The 8,665-nt window shown below is 34.8% G+C and overlaps 1 pseudogene; it reads right to left on the bottom strand.

The window, feature by feature from the left end:
* Nucleotides 1-354: 354 nt before the first annotated feature.
* LOC111721862 lies at nt 355-485 on the bottom strand (annotated as a pseudogene).
* Between the last annotated feature and the right edge of the window lie 8,180 nt (nt 486-8,665).

The raw sequence follows: 8,665 nt of genomic DNA, 5'->3' as shown, positions 1-8,665 counted from the left end.
AGCCAGGGTACTCATATGAGAGAAGAGAATAAAGCATATCTAAATAGGGAAAGAGGAGGTCAAACTATCATTCTTTGCCAATTATATGATCTTGTATCTAGAAAATCCAAAACATTTCACCAAGAGTTTCCTGGAATTGATAAATAAATTCAGGAAAGTCCCAAGATACAAAATCAAAGTACCTAAATCAGTAGCATTTCTATATACTAATAATAAGCTGAGAGTCAAACTGAAGACTCAATGCCATTCACTATAGCTACAAAGAAAATAAAATACCTAGGAATATACTTAACCAAGGAGGTGAAATATCTCTATAAGGAGAACTATGAAACTTTATTTTTTTTTTAAATTCAGTCTCCATGGAGACTGTCAAAAATTGCCATATTTCAAGTCATCACAGCAGGGTATTGGGGAAAGTTTTCAATTAGCAACAATTGCATCTCAGATAAACACCATTGGCTATGATACTGCCACTGCATAAAGCTAGAACTACGAAACTTTAAAGGAAAGAAATCATAGAAGATACAAAAAAATGGAGAAGCATATCATGCTCATAGATAGGTCGAATCAACATTGTCAAAATGCCCATACCACCAAAGTGATTTACAAATTCAATGCAATCCCCATCAAGTTACCAAAATCACACTTCACAAATCTAGATAAATCATTCTGCACTTCATTTTTAACCAAAAAAGGAACCTGAACACCAAAGTAATCTTAAGCAAAATGAAGTCTGGAGGTATCACGTTTACCAGACTTCAAACTATATTTCAAGGCTATAATACCCCAAACAGCATGTCATTGAAACAAAAATGGAGACATAGACCAATGGAATAGAACAGAGATCTTATATATGAAACCATATGCCCACAACAAACTAATCTTTGGCAAAGCAAATAACAACAGACAATGGATAAAAGGAACCGTATTCAATAAATGGTGCTAGGAAAATTGGATAGCCACATGGAGGATGAAATAAGACCCTACCTCTCACCACTCTAAAAATTAATTCAAAACGTATAAATGACTTAGATCTAAGGCATGAAACCATAAGAATTCTAGAGGAAAATGTAGAAAAAACTTTTCTAAATATCAGCCTTGGCAAAGAATTTATGAAAAAAATACCAATGAAAATCATGACATCAACAAAATTAATAAATTGCACTGATTAAACTAAAACAATTCTGCACAGCTAAGGAAACAATAAGCAGAACAGATATGCAACCTACACAATGGGAGAAAATATTTGCAAGCTACACATTTTATAAAGGGCTAATAACTAGAATATACAAAGAATTCAAGCAAATCAGCAAGAAAAAATTATACAACCCTATTAAAAAGTGGGCAAAAGACATGAATAGAAGCTTCTCAAAAGAAGAAAGACAAATGGTTAATAAATATAAGAAAAACTGCACAATGTCACTAATAATCAGGGAAATGCAAATTAAAACAATGAGATATCACCTTACTCCACTTAGAATGGTATTTATTAAAAAGTACAAAAACAATAGATACTGGCATGGATGCAGAGACAAAGGAATACTTATATTGTGTTGGAGGAACTGCAAATTAGTACAACCTCTGTGGGAAACAGTAGGGAGATTCCCCTAAGAACTAAAAGTAGATCCAGCATTTATTTGATCCAGCAATCTCACTACTGGGTATCTACCTAGAGGAAAAGAAGTAATTTTATCAAAAAGACACCAGCACTTGAATGTTTATTGTGACACAATTTACAACTGCAAGGATGTGATATCAACCCAAGTGTCCCTTGACTAATGAATGGATTAATAATATGTACAATATGTACACCAAGGAGTACTACTAAAGCCATAAAAAAATGAAATACTACCTTTTGAAACAATCTGGATGGAACTGGTGATCATTCTCCTTAGTGAAGTATCTCAAGAATAGAAAAAAAAACCCAAAATACCACAGTAAATTGGAACTAACCAATGAGTACACATGTCCATAATGGGAAGTAAAACTCAGTGGAAATCAGCCACAAAACAAACCTCATGGGTACTATGAACACGATTTAGGTGATGGGCTTACCTACAGCCATGACTCAAGCATTACAAAAATTATGCATGTAACCTAAAACATTTGTATGTCCTTAATATTTTGAAGTTTAAAAAAGTTTTAATAACCTGGAAAATTATTTACATTTTTTACTAATCAAAGAGTCATAATTTTAGTTAAAAGATAGTTTTATGATGTTTGTGTGGTATTGTGGACATTCTGCTATGAAGAATTAATAGCAGAGAGAGCAAGAAACTTCCTAGTAGCACAATATCTATAGGAACCAACATCGTAATCAAGCTTTGCCAAAAATTGTTGCCAGCTATTATACAGTTTTGTATGTTCTTTCTGGAGACATTTGGCAGTTGTCATTGTGTCCACAGAGTTCAGAAATCCCTAAGACCACCCTCACTACCCTGACATATGAAACCAATTTCAGGTTTAGGGTACCTAAGAATGCCCTTGTGCTCAATAATTTGCTAGAGAGCTCAAGATACTCGCTGATACCAACAGTTACAGTTTATTACAGTGAAAGGATACAGATTAAAATTAGTCATGGGAAAAGATAGATGAGTCAAATTCCATGAAAGTTCCAAGGGTGAAACTTCCAGTTTTTCTCTCCCAATGTCATAAACAGTGATTATTTTTTCTTGGCAATAATGTGTGACAATGCACACAGAATATTGCCAACCAGGGAAGTTTACCTGACCCTTGGTATACACAGTTTTCTTTGATCTTAATCATGTAGATGTAATTGACAGCTGACACATAGCTAATCTTTAATCTCCAGGCCTACTAGGAGTAAGGTAATACTGTATCATTCAAAGCCCCCACCATAAATCATATCATTTGTCTATACAGTATGGCCCCAGGTCCTCAGGTAAACGATGACATGTTTATCAAGCAGGATATCCAAGGCCTCAAAGATCAGAAGCTGATAGCAAAGGCTTTGCATAAGGTTAATTCTTTATTACACAAGTTTAATATATCCAAAAATAATTTGGAATTTAAAATTTTTTATAGAAACGAGACCATTTAAACTCATTGGATTTTAGAAATCAGCTTATGAGAAGGGGATTAGTAGACTCTAAAATACGAACCCATGTATGGCTTATGCCCCAGCACAGCAATATTAAATTTCCAGTATGGCTTTGTGCCTCATCGAAATGCAAATGGTAATAAGTGGTTTCTAATTGGAGTTTCTTATCAAACATATGAGTTTCTTCCCCTCAGAACAGTAAAATAAATATTGGAAAAATAATAAATATAGGTGATTCAACTATGAAACTCTTCCACAAATCTCATATAAATACTATAAGAAAAAATAAAATACTATAAGAATAAATTGGAGGTTAAGTGCTTGCTGTATACTTAAATTTTATTTTGCTTGTCAGATAGTTTCATAAAGTATCATTTCATTTCTGCTTATCAGATAGTTTCATGAAGTATGATTTCATTTGAAAGACAGAGAAAAAGTGCAAAGCAATTTAATTTAGAACCTGGTAGTCTTCTTATAATCTTAATCCTATAATGAAAATGCTGGTACTAGAAAAATTTTCATGAACATTCTGGAAAGGATTCACTGGCACCATCCAAGGTTGAACAGAATAGTCATTCCTGCCTTTTGTTAGAAGTCCAGATCAATATCTATATCTATCTATCTATCTATCCATCCATCCATCCCTATAATCTCCTTGCAATGTATTGGAAGAGGTATAAGTGTCCAACAGACTTATATATTTAAATATTCCCAGAAGAGCAAAAGGAAGCCTTATGAATAATTTAATTGAAGCTCACAATTCAAATGTACAGAATCCACTTTGGTCTACACTTGGTGTCTTGGTGTCTTCTATATTCTCTTTCACAAATTGAGAATGATAAAATTACAAAATAAGGGGCTCCTAGAATGGTATTATTTGTTAAAGGACAAAGACAACTGACTTGATTTTTTCGGTTATTGAACTCAAGCAGAGCTTCCCTCTATCCTCTACCGTCAAAATACCACAGGCACATAATTCACTGAATCTACAAGGAAATGAAGGATATTGATTAAGGTAAAGGGTTCAGGGAACTCTCCATTCCCCTATTCCCTTTGGAAATAATGATAGTCTGAAGGAAGATCCCTCAGAGCATCTTTTTCCACACTTCCTGAAACTCATGTGATGGGCTAATTAGATAGCTTTGCTCTTGTTTTTAATATACTCCCTGTCTCTTCTCACTTGTTTTTCTTTGTGATGTAGATTGCCCTTTCTTCACTTTTGGGATGGTAATACAGTTTCCTAACAATTTTACACTTTTTTATTGCAAGAGTATCACTGGAAGTGTTTGTGTATTCTTTCCTCTTTACTTTATCCAGTTGGTTATTCCTGAGGTTTGTGGGAAACCCTCTATGCTTTCAAGTCCACATTTCAAACTCTGTTGGATTCTTATCCTACTAGAATAACTAAAATAGATGATAGTCAGTGAAAGTGGTGACAGCTTCCATAACAGATAATTTTTGAACCCTCAAAGGCTTAATGAAATTAAATTTTATTTCTCTTTGTTATTGTATCATAGTCATTCAGCAGGGGACAAAGCTTCCTTACATGGCCACTAATAGACCTAGTTTCTTTTACCTTTTAATGACTTTTTGTAATTCCTTGCAGCATGTGGCCTGCAAGGTTTCTACAGAAAGGAAAAAAAGTGAGATACATAGAAAGTTTTACAGCCAGGTATGGAAGTGGCGTGCATTACTTCTGTACTGGTTATAGAACTCAGTAATATGAACTGTTATGTCTTAAGTAAAATGTGAATGAATGACAGCATCTTTGGAAAACTCTGACATTTTAATTCTTCTGTAATAATCAAGCTAAGTAAAAATATATGCTAACAATGCAAATGTTAAGTTTAAGACAGAGGTTGTAATCATCCCTACTCCCCACCCAAAAAGAGTTGGCTGCCCTTAAGTAATTTATTCTCTCTCTCTGAACCTTTTCCATTATCTGTCAAATATTGATAACATAGCTATCTTGCAGATTCCTTTTAAAAGTCAATTGAGACAATGTATATAATTCACTGAGCCCAAGGCTTGGCAATACCAAATACATATACATTAAATGTTAACCAGTTTGATAATATAGTGTGTTATCTCTATTAGAAGCATATTACTCTGTGGAAATATCACTATTACTATTAGTTTATAATCTATGTCTGATAAGTTCCAATTCAGATATAATTCAGCAATATGGAAGTGTTAGTTTTTTCAAAGGGACTTGAGACTGGGGCAGTGAACTTGTTGCCACTCAGGTAAGTGCTAGCTATGTGGATGACCTTGATCAAGTCCCTCAATCTCCTGTATTTCTGTCTGTGAAATGGGGATGATAATGGCTACTACACAGGGTGGTTGTAGGAGTTGAATATGACTATGTGGGAATGAAAGCCAGTCTAAAATTAGGAAGAGAGATCGTTGAGTCTTTTCCTAAAAGTACCATTTGCCTTTTCTTCATTTCTAACTTTCAGGGAAAGTAATGAAAAACAAGTTTTTAGGAAAACAAAGCACTCTTGGTAATCTTTTTCTCTTTAAGTGCAAAAAAAAGTCTTTTATTTTTTCATCTTCCCAAGTGCTATGGAGGGGACACTACACAGGCTCATAACAGTGGTACAGAGCCATGTGTTATCAACAGAGCCAGCATATGGTAGAGTTGCCATACTGACAAGGCAAAGCTCCAGAGTTGGCACTGCTTGTCCTCTGTGCTAAGCAGCTCAGCACTGAAGCTCTTAAAAAGGACATTAGCTATGTAGTCATGGGTAAATCCAATATCATTTCATCAAACTCAATTCAAGGTCCTTTAAGTCTTCCATGATTTAAAAAAAATATTATTTTCTCTCCTTTCCTCTTTTTGGCAAAAGTGCATGACTATATAGCCACTTACTGAATATTTCCTTCCTGCAAAAGCTTCGACCACATTTAATCTATCATTATATTTCCACACTCTTAATTTCCAATAGATTTCTCTTCAGATGAAACATTTCTTCCCATACTTACTCCTAGTAAACACCATCCCCTCCCCAGGTCCTCTAGGAGAACTTTCATGCAAAAAACCCTGACATCCAAGGTTTGTTTTTATTTACACTAATTACTTCTTATTTTCCTGGGGATTAACAAATGTGCTCAATACTTACATTATCAATATCGATTCAGGCTCAGAGTAGAGTATATGCTATACTTCAATATGCACTTTAAGAATGTATTCATTTTTTAAAACACACACCTTTAGATTATACCTCAATTTGGCAAAGGAAATATAACTATCTCAATATTTAGAATAAACTTAGCAGATCTTTTTCTCTCTATTCACAGCCAGTTTTAGCAAGTAAAAAACTGAATTGCATATCAAGACATAGTACAAAATTGCAGAAGGGGATTTGCAAATATTAATTATTCAAATTGAGATCCACATATTCCTATTTTCCTTATTGATTTTAATACTGTCAACATTGGGGAAATTGGTTTCTCTCTCAACATCTTTAGTAACACATTAAAGTGTGTTAGTTTACTAGAAAAATTAGAGATTAAGTAACAAGAATGAACAGCAGTAATGAGAGAAAAGTGAATGTTTGAGAAAAAGAATAGTTTCAGTAGTTCATAAATTTTCTTTTCTCTTATTTTTTTTTATTGAATAGGAACTGTGTACATTAATGCACTTCAGGGGTACAGTGTGGTGTTTTCACACACAATCCAAAACACTTCCATCAAACTGGTTAACATAACCTTTATGTCATTTTCTTAGTTATTGTGTTAAAACATTCACATTCTACTCATACAAAGATTCACTTGCACCCTTGTAAGATAAACCTCAGAAGTGATCCCTCCAATCCCCCTCCCTCCACCCATTCCCGCCCTCTCCCTCTCCCCTCCCCATATCCTTAGGTTATTAGCTTATAGCTTTCATTTAAAAGGTTTAAATTGATTTCATAATAGGGGTGTGTACATTGGATATTTTTTCTTCCATTCTTGTGATACTTTGCTAAGAAGAACATTTTCCAGCTCCATCCATGTGAACATGAAGGACATAAAGTCTCCATCTTTCTTTATGGCTGCATAGTATTCCATGGTGTACATGTACCACAGTTTGTTGATCCATTCGTGGATCGATGGGCACTTAGACTTCTTCCCTGACCTGGAAATTCTGAATTGGGCTGCAACAAGCATTCTGATACAAATATCTTTGTTGTAATGCGATTTTTGGTTGTCTGGGAATATACCTAATAAAGGAATTGCAGGGTCAAATGGCAGGTCTATTTTTAGGTCTCTAAGTGTTCTCCAGATGTCTTTCCAAAAGGAATGTATTAGTTTACATTCCCACCAGCAGTGTAGGAGTGTTCCCTTTTCTCCACACCCACGCCAGCATCTCTGCTTTTGGGATTTTGTGATATGAGCTAATCTCACTGGAGTTAGATGATAAATCAAAGTAGTTTTGATTTGCATTTCTCTGATGATTAAGGATGGTGAGCATTTTTTCATACATCTGTAGGCCGTGTGCAGATCTTCTTCAGAGAAATTTCTCTTCAAGTCCCTTGCCCACCCTGAGATGGGATCACTCATTTTCTTCTTGCTAATATGTTTAAGTTCTCAATGGATTCTTGTTATTAAACCTTTGTTGGAGACACAACCTGCAAAAATCTTCTCCCATTCTGAGGGCTGTCTACTTGCTTTACTTACTGTGTTCTTGGCTTTGCAGAAGGTCTTTAGTTTGATCAGGTCCCAATAGTGTATTTTTGATGTTGCTTTAATTGCCCAGGGTGTCCTGCTCATAAAATGTTCGCCCAGACCAATATCTTCAGGTGTTTTCCCTACACTTTCTTCTAGTATTTTTATGGTTTCATGTCTTCAGTTTAAGTCTTTAATCCAGTGAGAGTCTAACTTAGTTAATGGTGAAAGGTGTGGGTCCTGTTTCAGTCTTCTACAGATTGCGAGCCAATTTGCTCAGCACCATTTATTAAATAGGGAATCTTTTCCCCACACAATGTTTTTAATTGGCTTGTCAAAGATCAGGGACCGGTAAGTAGAAGTAGCTGGATTCATCCCTAGGTTCTCTATTATGTTCCATACATCTGCCTTTCTATTTTTTGTGCCAGTACCATGCTGTTTTGATCACTAAGGATTTATAGTATAATCTGAGGTCTGGTAGCATGATTCCTCCTGCTTTGTTTTTATTCCTGAGTAATGTCTTGGCTATTCGAGTTTTCTTCTGACTCTTTTCTACTCATATAAAATGAAGTCTTATTTTTTCAAGGTCTTTAAAATATGACAGTGGAGCTTTAATGGGGATTGCATTAAAATTATATAATGTTTTGGGCAATATGAACATTTTAACAATGTTGATTCTTCCCAGCCATGAGCATGGTATGTTTTTCCATTTGTTAACATTGTCAGCTATTTCTTTCCTTAAATTTTCATAGTTATCTTTATAGAGATTCTTCATATCCTTTGTTAGGTAAAGTCCTAAATATTTCATCTTCTTTGACACTATTGTGAATGGAATTGAGTCCTTGGCTGTTTCTTTGGCTTGGCTGCTGTTGGTATATATAAAGGCTACAGATTTATGAGTGTTGATTTTGTAACCTGAGATGCTGCTATATTCCTTGATCACTTCTAGGAGTT

This window comes from Otolemur garnettii, unplaced genomic scaffold, assembly GCF_000181295.1.
Source record: "Otolemur garnettii isolate 467f Iridium unplaced genomic scaffold, OtoGar3 scaffold00192, whole genome shotgun sequence".
Taxonomy (NCBI): Eukaryota; Metazoa; Chordata; class Mammalia; order Primates; family Galagidae; genus Otolemur; species Otolemur garnettii.
The sequence above is the reverse complement of the archived record's forward strand: the minus strand, read 5'-3'. Positions and strand labels throughout refer to the sequence as shown.